The sequence below is a fragment of the Silurus aristotelis genome (genome assembly GCF_946808225.1).
Source record: "Silurus aristotelis genome assembly, chromosome: 7".
NCBI classification, from domain to species: domain Eukaryota; kingdom Metazoa; phylum Chordata; class Actinopteri; order Siluriformes; family Siluridae; genus Silurus; species Silurus aristotelis.
Window position 1 is genome coordinate 10,854,074 of NC_139580.1, and position 12,445 is coordinate 10,866,518.

The following is a 12,445-nucleotide window of genomic DNA, read 5'->3' on the forward strand; positions in this document are numbered from 1 at the left end:
AGTGCAGGAATACAAACAAAGAAACAAATATAAGATAGACACAGAAGCATTACAACATGAACCGACAACAACCATGAATAGATCAATTAAAAGATTTGTCAATGTGCAGTGAGGGATTTTGTATGTGAAACAATTGCGGAAAACCCTGTGACAGTGCAGTGATTTCTGGGAAATCCTCTGACCGTACTCCAGACTAAAAGATGGCATGGATATATTGATAAGGGAAATCATAAAGTAACTATAATCCTGTAGCCAAAAGAGCTAAGTATAAAATATAGCATGGTAATCCTGGAGACTTCATTACCAAGTAGATCATAAAACAAAGTTAGAAAAGTGAAGGATTGTTGAGTTTTAAAAGCTTTAAATACAACAGAAAAAAATATAATAATATTTTCACTCAGCTGAGGTTTACCTTTAGTTGAATCAAAATGATCAAAAGGTATATATATCCTATATAATTCAAACATTTCTTTTTCTACTTTTACGTCAAATAGAGGTTTTGAAGCTTAAAGAGTTGTATAACATTATATGGATTGTATCTAATAGTGCAATGAGGACGTTGTTAAATATGTATAATATCTGTAATAAATGAAACGTTCAGCTTTATTTGTATGTTAATATTATTACTAGTGATGCCTGCAGCCTCCAAATATAGTCAGGTAATTCTTATCAGAATGCACTGTGTAAAAATAACTGTTACATTTGTCTCAGCCGATAATTAAATAAAAAAAAATAGATTTGTCTCATTAAACAATTTCACAGTATGTGAGCACCTGGTGTGAACAGAAGTGACAGGAGTAAGATTATTTCTCATGTTTTTTTTTTCTATCCTATTGCCCAGATAATACATTTTTGTCCATACCTGCTGCTGAGCCGTTCCTATTATACTTGTTTGTATTAAACATTATTTATGGATGATTTGTAGCATTGCTGGTGTTTGATATAATTATGATATCTCAAGTGTGATCTGTGAAGTTTCTTTTTGTTGTTTGTTTGTTCGTTTTTTGCTTATTCAAGTGACACACCTTCTGTTGTTTTATGTGATGTGACAAATTAATGAGTGTGAAATGTTGTGTGTAGTGTAGTCTACTTTAAAAAACATTACAAAACTTGTTCATTCATTGACACTTTGCTTGATTGTGTTTATTAAAGCTACATATTTTTTTAATTATTATTGCATCTGGTAGGAAAAGAAAAAGTTGTTGTAACTTGTCATTACAATCCTTTAATTTGTGTCTTAGAGTTGTTGGCCTAAAAGTAGTCCAGATACATGAGGATAGCCAGTCGCTACAGCCAATCAGCACTCAGTAGAGGATTTAACTAAAAATGGATTTAGCTATGCTGGAGTTGTTTTTATTTGTTCTACAATTTGAAAGAATAATAATTTATTCTCATTCAGGCAGTTGTGTTCTTAGCCAAATGTTGTTTTAGCCGGTTAGAGCTACAGTAATAGGGTGTGTTTGAGTTATATTATTAGGATAAAAGTTTGTGGACATTTGCTGTTAAAATATTATGTAATAACCTATACCTATAATAACCTCCACTCTCTTGGGAAGATGTTCCCCTAGATTTTGGAGTGTGTTTGTGGAGGTTTGTGCTCACTCAGCCACAAGGGCATTAGTAAAGTCAGGTACTGATGTAGAGTAAGGAGCCCTGGGGTACAATATGCCTAATTGTGTACTAGCTATATTTACTAGGAAATGTTTTAGATGATAAGTTCCTATGGTAGCAGTATATCCAAACACTTTCTATAAAATACATTGCCTGTTCTGTGACATATATATTGAAAATGTACATCATGTCATGATAGTAGGGAGTGTTTTAAAAAGCTGAAGAGAATTGAAACATTATTTTTTAATTTTTATTAGATGCACAGATTTTTATTAGATAAGCACTTATCAGATTATTAGATAGCACGTCTGCAAGTACTTCCTATGTTTATTAGTGCTTTTCTGTCCATCATTTTTGTCCTTAGTTCTTGTCAAAGCAAATGTTATGCCCATGGCTGGTAAGAAGGACAAATGATATAAACAAGGACAGGACATAGAACAGATAGAAGGAAAGAAAGAGAGAGGAAGATTTATGGACAGGTAGTGTTTTTAAGGTGAGACTAATGGAAGGAATTATATTACATATAGTTTGTTTTATTTAAACTTATTGGGTGCGCAATAAAAAAATTTTTGTGTGTGTGTGTGTGTGTGTGTTAAAAGGAGCTGTTTCATTAGTCGAGTCTGCATCTGAAAATTGTAGAGGGCAAAATATCACTTTCATCTTTCATCATCAACATCCTTCTCTCTCTCTCTCTCTCTCTCTCTCTCTCTCTCTCTCTCTCTCTCTCTCTCTCTCTCTCTCTCTCTCTCTTTCGCTCTCTCTTTCTGTCATTTATCAATTTAAATCACTAGCCTCCCCCATCTCTTTCATCTCATTGCTTTTTTGCTGTTAAACACACACACACACACACACACACACACACACACACACACACACACACACACACACACACACACACACACACATTTTGTGGAACAATGTTTGAAAATGAATTATGTTTTTCCTCTTCATTTTTCTCTCTAATGAAAATATAATAAAGCACTTCAGAGAACAAACAGCCCTTTGAGCAATACACACTTCTGAGTGTGTGTCGGGTTGTGTGTGTCTGTGTTAATGACAGTAATGACAGATTTGTCAGTAATGACCACCCTGTAATGTGTAACACTAATAACAAATACTGATCACCCTGGAATGTTTATCAATATTACCAGTTATTGTTCACCCTATAGTGTGTGTCAGTGATGGTGCTTATTGTTCACCCTGTAGTGTGTGTTACTAAACAAGTTTCTGATCACTCGGCATGTAACATTGCACAAAATTTCCAGTTCGGTACATACCTCGGTTATAAATCATGGTTTTGTTAAATTTTGGTATGCCAGGAGAAAGAAATGCAAAACATAAAAGTTGCTGCTTGTTCCCTTTCAGGAAGTCGAGCTGCGTCGCAACACTTTGGGAAAGTGGCAGCGTTGTCCACACTCGGAAATAATGTGTGTAATCAGTCAAAATTGGACTCAGGCCGTCACTGCTGGGGTGACGTCACAACCAGGAAGTATAAAACGTACATTGAGTGAAGCCGGTGCCAGCTTCTGTTTGTTCACAAAGCTCTCTGTGTGTATATGCAGAGGTGGGAAGTAACGGAGTACAAATACTTTGTTACTGTACTTAAGTAGATTTTTCTGGTATCAGTACTTTACTCCACTATTTATTTTTCAGACAACTTTTTACTTTTACTCATTACATTTTTTACACAAATATCTGTACTTTTTACTTCTTACATTTTCGAAACAGACTCGTTACTTTAGTTTTAACCCATTGATTTTGGTGAAATATCAAATTTTTATTTTCACTGCGTGCTGATTTCAGCCGAACAACTGATTTCCTGTTACTGCGCCTCTTTTTCAATCCGCTGGTGTATAAAGTCCTGACTCTCACACACCACAGATGTAGACTAGTTTAATAAGATAAGAATCAGCAGGCAGAAGGCAGTAAGAAGTTTGGGGTTAAAGTGGATGAGACAGAGGGAGTCAGTGATGTAACATGACTGAGAAAAGACACAATTCTGATCATCATCACCATCATCATCATCATCATCATCATCATCATCATCATCTTTTCTCTGCTTGTGTTCTGTATGTGGATCTTCAGCCTGGACACATTCATTCGGTAACAACATTTTAATTCGTTTTGTATTAATATATATATATATATATATATATATATATATTTTTTTTTAAACGGCACTAAATGTTATTAACGCGCTCAATTCAGCGCGCATTTCTGTTTTTACCATTTTTATAAAAAATGTAAATACATTAATAAATATCTAAATATAAAAGAGGGAAAATTAAACCCTTCGGGAAAAATACATTTATCCACGATGTCCTTTGTTTACTTAGATATAAAATAAATAAATAAACTCCAGATAAAAATATTTTTAATCAGTAAACTTTTGTTTTATTTCTGCGCCAAGTCTCAAATCAAACACAAAATCTGCCATGTTTTACACAATTAACCCTCTAGGTGGCGTTTTGTGGGTTTTTTCCCTTATAATGGCGACACAAACTACTTTTTACTTAAGTACATGTCTGAGCCAAGACTTCTTTACTTTCACTTGAGTAAAAAAGTATAATCAGTACTTCAACTTTTACCCGAGTATTTTAAAACTTGAGTATCTGTACTTCTACTTAAGAAAAGGATGTGTGTACTTTTGCCACCTCTGTGTATATGTTGAATTGTCTGTCAATTGTTCGTCAGAAAAAATTAATAAAAATCCTGTGAGCGGAGCACGCTAAGTCAGTTCTTGAAAGTGCCGGTTGCTAGAACTGTGTTTGCATGTTAAAGCCATCGCTCCATTCCTGAGTGACACTCTCCGAGGGCGCTTTGCAAGCTAGGCTCAAGGAGCTATGGAGTTGTGGGCAGAGCTAGGTCGGTTTCTGAGGGACCCGGCTGCGCACATTCATATTTCGCCTTGCTAATTGTGCCATGCACATTCTGCTCGCATTTCTATGCGAACACTCCGCTCCCTGAGAGTCCTCCTCACTACTCGTGGTTATAAAAAAAATTGTAATAAAAAAGAGCGAGTAAGCATTTTCGGGGGTTGTGACTTGTGCCATTGCCAAGCTACATAACTTGGCCGGCTCATGAGCAACACAAAACTCTGCGGACGCAGCCCCAACCTTAACCCACCTTAACCCACCAACATTTTTTTATGTCAAGCGCTTTGAGAAACTTCTTTTAAAGGCGCTATACAAAATAAAGTTAATTATTATTATTATTATTATTATTATTATTATTATTATCGGGAGGTACAGAAACGGAGTGTCACGTCAAGGTGGCTTGGCACATCAGAGGTCAGTCTTGAGAAACTGATACCCCTAAAAGACTTCTTGGTAGCCTGGAAAGCTCTGCCAGACATGTCTCAGTGGGTCCTGCGCAATGTAGAGAAAGGCTATTTAATTCATGTAACGAGAAGTAAATACTCTCCTGAAAAAGGAGGCCATCGAAGTTGTCCCTCCATCAGAACGAGAATCCGGGTTCTACAGCTGGTACTTCATAGTTCCCAAAAAGGACGGTGGGTTGCGTACTATTTTGGATCTACATCAGCTGAACTGCTCACTCGTGAGACTCAGGTTCAGGATGCTGACCCTCAAGCAGGTCATGTTTCGAATCAAATCTGAGTACTTGTTTGTCATGGTAGATCTAAAGAATGTGTACTTTCATAAATCCATCCTTCCTTCTCACAGGAAGTTTCTGAGGTTCACTTTCGTGAAGCCTACCAGTTTTGGGTTCTTCCGTTTGGCCTTGTCCTCTCACCCCGCACCTTCACAAAATGTGTCAATGTGGCTCTGGTCTCCCTGAGACTTCAGTGCATCAGCATCCTCAACTATATTGACCATAGGTTGATATTGGCTTGATCAGAGCAGTTAGCGGTTCAGCATCAAGATGTTGTTCTCGCTCACATGAAGGTTTTGTGGTTTCGGCTGAACGCCGGGAAGAGTGTGCTTTCCCCATTACAGAGAAGCACCTAACTCTGCGTTAGATGGGATTCGTCTACTTTGCGTGCACAGCTTTCCCCTGCCCACATTGTGGCCAGCCTTACAGCCGTCAAGAAGGACAGCCTCTCACTGTCAAGCCATTTCAGAAACTGCTAGGGGTCATGGCAGCTGTGTCCAGTGTTATTTCACTTGGCCTTGGTAATGCTAACGACAGATCGCTAACGTCCCTTACAGGGAGGGGAGCAGTGTTGGGCAGTAATGCGTTACTAGTAACGCGTTACTTTTAAAAATAAAGTAACTTCGTTACCGTTACCGTATGGTGCGTCACCCGTTACTTTTATTAATGAATTAATTTCAGCTGAAGTGTAGACTACAGCCCAACTTGTTTACAAATTTGCGGTCCACCACTTAATATGTTCCGTAGGGAACTCAGAATTCTACTATGTTCTGCACGTAAAAAAAAGAATTGCATTTGATACACATATACTGAACCGAAAGCCCTGTGCCGAAAACTTTCAGTACAAATGCGTGTACCATTATACCCCTACTGACCACCCTAGAATGTGAAACAAGAAAGGCAGTTACTAATTCCTGGAGTGTGTGTCAGTAATGACAGGTACTGATCTCCCTATACTGTGTGTCAGTAATGATGATCACGCTGTAGTGTGCATTAGTAATAGCGGCCCATTTTAGGCATCTAATCTTTTAAACTATGGTGAATCTTTATTTACAGTCCCTGGTAGAAGTTGTTCTGAAGTCTATATGAAGGTCTGGATGATGTACAGAAAAAAATCTTTCCAGCAAAACCTCAGCATGAGGAAGGTAGAGAGAAGTCCTTACCTTAGTTCAGGACTTATACAATTACAATGAGCAAAAACCTAATAAAAAAAGACCTGTAGCATCTTCTTATTGGTATAAAAAGATGTCTTCACTAAAAGTGAAGACATCTTCGAAAAATCATTCGAAAAGTGAAAAAAAAAAAACAGTTTGGTAAAAAATAATAATTTCTTCAGTAAATCCCACATACTCTTTTGCTCTTCACTGTCTTTACATTGTCTTATGCTTCAAATAAATTAGACTAGTTGCTGTACAAATGAAAATAAAAATCTCAAACGAATCAAACAAATCAACTAATCAGTTAAGTAAATGGCCTTCAGGTTAACCCAGTCACTGGAAATGAATACCCCTAAACTAATAGACATGCCTTATAAAATAGAATAAATAGACAAAAGATCAAAATGAAGTGGAACATGTAAAATATAAAAAAAAGAAGTCAAGTAGAAAAGAGTAAATGAGTGGATACCAATGTGAGTAAGATATAGTATATGCACCGTATAGTAATGGAAAGGGTTCAGAATGTGGGTGGGTGCATGCAGGTGTGCGTTTGTGTCAATGTCAGCATGTGTTAATGTGTGTGATATGTGTGACCATGAGAGAGAACATTTCTATTTTGATCTCAGCGTGTGTTTAATGTGTGTGACTGTGAGAGATGAGTCAGGATATTTCACCTGCACACTCAGTATGCCATAAGTAAATCTCTGTCTCTCTCTCTCGCTCCCTTTCCTTACATTGTGCAGTACGATCAAATGAAAACAGAAGAAATCCAACCGAATAAAAGTGGAACTGGCTTTGTGAACAGGGGCATTGCATCAACGGCCTGGGAATCCATGAAATTACAGTGCAACACAGGAGCTTTTAGGATGGATTTGAACTGTCAACAGTCTGCTACAATGGCTTAGGACCACAAGGTGCCTTTAATCACCATCACTGCACACGTCAACAACATTTAACTGTAAACAAGTTTACATTTGTTGCCACCGAGATGAGGATGGGTTCCCTCTTTAGTCTGGTTCCTCTTAAGGTTTCTTCCTTAAGCCATAACAGGAAGTTTTTCCTGGCCACCGTTTGCTTATTAGGGACAAATGTATTCATTCTTTATAACCATCTGTGAAAAACTGCTTTGAGACAATATCCATTGTTCAAAGCGCTATACAAATAAAAATAAATAGAATTGAATTGTTGTGCTGGAACAGGTTTGGGTCTCATAGTCAAAGGAAGGGATGAATAAAGGGAAAAACTACTGTAATTTCTGGACTATTAAGCGCACCCAAATATAAGCCGAACCCACTGAATTTTACAAAGATTTTTATTTTGAACATCAATTAGCCGCACCTGTCTACACTAAAACTAATTAACTTTACACAGGCTTTAACGAAAGACTGTGTCTGTTACACAGTGTAACGGGTGAAATATGCTCCTTTAAGAGCAGAGCGGCATTTTGGGAATAGCCTGCCGCCACATTTTTTTGGTATTACTGAATGTGTGCAAGGCCGAAGAATATGTCCTTATTACTTTCTGATGCTCATTTCTAAGTTTGACTAACCCGTAACGCTGTTGCCAAGAAAAATAAAAAAGCACGAGTTTTGGAAACCTGTCTGTGCTTATATGATTTCTGTTGCAACTGGAGTTAGCGAGCTATCCCTTAACCTTGTCTCAACGGCTTGTATCTAAACAGTAGTGTACCAAGAAAGTCATTGTTCACTGTCTTCCTCCTTCCTTTCACAACAATTTCTCTTGAGAGTTTATCTTTTAGCATCACTGTGCGTTTAAAAATCACCATGGTGAAGCTTTTCTCCCGATGCCGTGCAGCTCAAAACACGGGTGAAGTGTTTTTTCATGCCCGGTTGTTTTCAGCGTGATGAAAGATTCACATTTTCTGTAGACAGTCCGACTGAGCGGCAGGTCAAACGTCAGAGGATCATCCATATTTACGATGCGGCCCGATTCAGTGGGAGTGCATCTGATTTAATATAAAGAGTTTCATTGGTTCACCTGAACCTGTTCAGCAATTTAATTGGTCTAATGTTATGGGGCTCAGTTTTTTGCCTTGAAGCTTGTGAAACTGGGAAAACCCAGGAAAAATCTATAAATTAGCCACTTCGTTGTTTAAGCCGCGGGGTTCAAAGCGTGGGAAAAAAGTAGCGTCTTATAGTCCGGAAAATACAGTAATGCTTTTGCATTCAAAGACATCCTATACAGTTGTGTGCTTATAACTTTGTGGAAACAGTTCTGAGAAGAACCACATATGGGCAAAAAGTCAGGTGTCCCAATACTTTTGTCCATATAGTGTATGCACACTTTTCTTTTTTTAAAGTTTCAGTGAGTCACGACTTCCAAATGGCCGAATGCTATACATCCACTCCCAAACGCCACAGCCCAAGTAAGCAAACCTCTCTCTCTCTCTCTCTCTCTCTCTCTCTCTCTCTCTCTCTCTCTTACACACACTATAATGATTTCTGGCTGAAATAAACTCCAGCAGAGGTAGCAAACTGAGCTGATATTAGCTGAGCTGCACTCTGCACTCCATCACCAACAGCCGTCTCTTATAATCTCTCGTTAATAGTGAATCACCCTCCAACTGCCATCTGCCCTGCAAAATAACTTTATAAACACGATAAAATATTGTACCTTCTGCAAAGCTAAACTAGCTAGGTCCGAAAAGTTAGCCTTAGTTGTTTACCTTTTTACTAATAATCTCACATTCCCAACAGCCATGTAATCAGGGTCCTGTTCAGGGTCTTTATTGTGTCTGACATCTTTACAGTGTTTGACTACTATTTTGCTCTTCATTAAGATTCAACTCACATTAATTAAACATTGGTCCTGTTAGAGAGGGCACTGGAGTTCATTAGCTGGAATTACTCACTCTTTTTCTTGATGAGCAAACACAGTAGCCACTACAGTGAACTGCCAAATCCTTTGACTGGAGCTTATGAGAACACCATATCAATCTACACACTTCAGGCCCATGTACATTACAAAACTAGCGTTAATGTGTCACTTATGTGCATATTATTTAAGGGTGTGATTTTCTAGTCAATCCCTGCATGTCAATAATGAGAAATTATAGCTTTGTGTATCGTCTTAGACTGAAAGTATTAAAAATAAGTTCTGATAATGTTCATCCTGGTATGAGGTTACATTGAGTATGTTCTGCTTAGTTTTGTGCTTATTTTCATGACTATAAAAGCCTATGGCTGGAAACTATAAAAGGTATTGACGAATCTTTTTACTTTTCACTAAATTTCAGTTTTGTACAGTGCTAGCAACTAACCCAGACATTAGGTGTGCATAAGCCAGTGCACTCTTAGTGTCAACATGGGCCTCAAGCCCTGATAAATGGGGAGGGTTAGGAAGGGTATCCAGCGTAAAACATGTGCCACATCAAATATGCGAATCATGAAAAAAATGTTTATACTGGATTGGTCGAGGCCCGGGTTACCATCGACCGCCACAGGTATTGTTAGCCAACAGGGTACAGGTGTAAATTGGGGTACTGTTGGCCAAAGGAGAGAAGGAAGACATCTACAGAGACAGCAGGGTAAGGAAAAGTGGAGGAGAGTGGAGGTAAGGGTTGGTATTTTAAATGTTGGTATTATGTCAAGTCAAGTCAAGTTTATTTCTATAGCGCTTTTCACAACAGACATTGTCTCAAAGCAGCTTTACAGAAATCAACAGTTAAGGTGAATGGTGTGCATTTATCCCTGGTGAGCAGCCATAGCGACTGTGGCAAGAAAAACTCCATTGGATGTCATGAGGAAGAAACCTTGAGAGCAGCCAGACTCAAAAGGGGAACACATCTTCATTTGGGTGACATCAAGAGTGTGATTATAGTCTTTAAACAATATAGAACACTGGAGAGTGAGAACTAACATGATCATGAGCACTGGAATGTAGGATTATAAGTAATGTTCTTTCTACAGTCTTATACAGTCATTTTGTGTTTATAAAACTGGGAGCTACTCAGCAACTCATAAAATAGCTCAACATTTGCGATCATCACAGATCCAACACCAGCTTTTCCATGCCAGAGCCTTTAAACACTCCAGGAGGTCCAATGTCAAAACTCCACACATGGAGTGGGATCCAATTGACACTGGTACGTCTCTAGATGGTACGGGAAGTTTGCGAAGTTTGCGAGCATCTACTTCTTAAAAGGTCTATAATCTTCATGAGGTGGGACGTGACTGGGGCTGGAGCAACCTCAGGATGCCTCAGGATGGGTAGAGAAAGAGAAGCATTGGAGAGAAATTAGCGTAGCTGCTGTTCATGATATTAACAGCACAAGTTGATGTATGTGTGCATTTGATCAGATGTACTGGAGATGTTTATGATTTGTGACGTATGTTATGTTTAGGCTTTGCTAAAAAGATACGTTTTTAATCTGCACTTAAACTGGGAGAGTGTGTCTGAGCCCCGAACACTGTCAGGAAGACTATTTCAAAGTTAAGGAGCTAAATGTGAGAATGCTCTACCGCCTTTAGTGGACTTTGCTATTCTAGGAACTACTAGAAGTCCGGAGTTTTGAAATCTCGAGGAGAGTGACGGATTGTAGCGTGTTAGAAGACTGGATAGATACATGGGAGCTAAACCATTTAGTGTTTTCTAAGTAAGAAGCAGTAGTTTGTAGTCAATTCGAAACTTAACAGGTAGCCAGTGTAGGGACAGGATAGGGATAGGATTGGGGTTATATGATCATATTTCCTCAACCTTGTGAGAACTCTGGCTGATGCATTCTCGACTAATTGAAGCTTGTTTATTAATGATGCAGGAAATCCACCTAGTAAAGCTTCTCTTCATCAGATATAGATAACATTTTTCTTATCTTAGCAATATTTCTAAAGTGTAAGAAGCCTGTTTTTGTAACTTGGTTGATATGATTTTAAAAGACAAGTTGCTGTCTAAAATAACTCCCAGGTCTTTTACTGTTGAACTGGTAGTTACAGAACATCTGTCTAAATGCAGGTTGACATGCTGGAGCTTTTGTCTACTATGACTGGTAAAGGGAGAGAGGTAGATATGTTGTGTGTTCAGAAGACCAAGTGAAAAGAGAGTAAGGCCAGGAACATTGGAGGTGGCTTTAAACTGTTATTTCATGGTGTGGATGGAAAGAGAAATGGTGTTGGGTTGATTCTGAAGGAAGGAGTGTAGTGAAGGTGAAGAGAGTTACTGATACGGTGATGAATGTGAAGCTGGAAGTTGAAGGGGTAATGATAAATGTCATCAGTGCCTATGTTTCACAAGTGGGTTGTAAGATGGAAGAGAAGAAAAAACTTTGGCGTGAGTTGGATGAAGTGGTAGAAGGTGTACCTAGGAATGAGAGATTGGTGATTGGAATAGATTTTAATGGGCAAGTAGGTGAAGGGAACAGAGGTGATTAGGAGGTGATGGGTAGGTTGGCCTTAAGGAGAGGAATGTGGAAGGGCAAATGGTGGTAGAGTTTGCTAAAAGGATGGAAATAGCAGTGGTAAACACTTATTTTAAGAAGAAGGAGTATCATAGGGTGACGTATAAGAGTGGAGGAAGATGCACACAGGTGGACAATGTTCTATGTAGGAGATGCAAATTAAAAGAGATTGGAGACTGTAATGTGTTTGCAGTGTAACTAGACAGCATCAGATGGTTTTGGAGGTGAAGAAGAAGAGGAGGAGATTGAGAACTGAAAGAAGAATAAGATGGTGGAAACTTAAGGAGGAAGACTGTAGTGAAAGTTTCAGGGAAGAGGTCAGACAGGGGCTCGTTGGTGGTGAAGAGGTGCTAAATGATTGAGCAACTACTGCAGAAGTGATAAGGGACACCGCAAGAAAGATAATTGGTGTGACATCTGAAAATAGAAAGGAAGACAAAGAGATGTGGTGGTGGAATGAGGAAGTGCAGGAAAACATAAGGAGAAAGAGGTTGGCAAAACAGAATTAGGATCGACAGAGTGATGAGAAAAGTAGGCAGGAGTACAAGGAGATGTGGCAGCAGGTAAAAAGGTATGTGGCAAAAGCCAAGGAAAAGGCATATGAGGGGCTGTATGTGAATTGGACACTAAGGAAGGAGAAAAGTATTAGCAG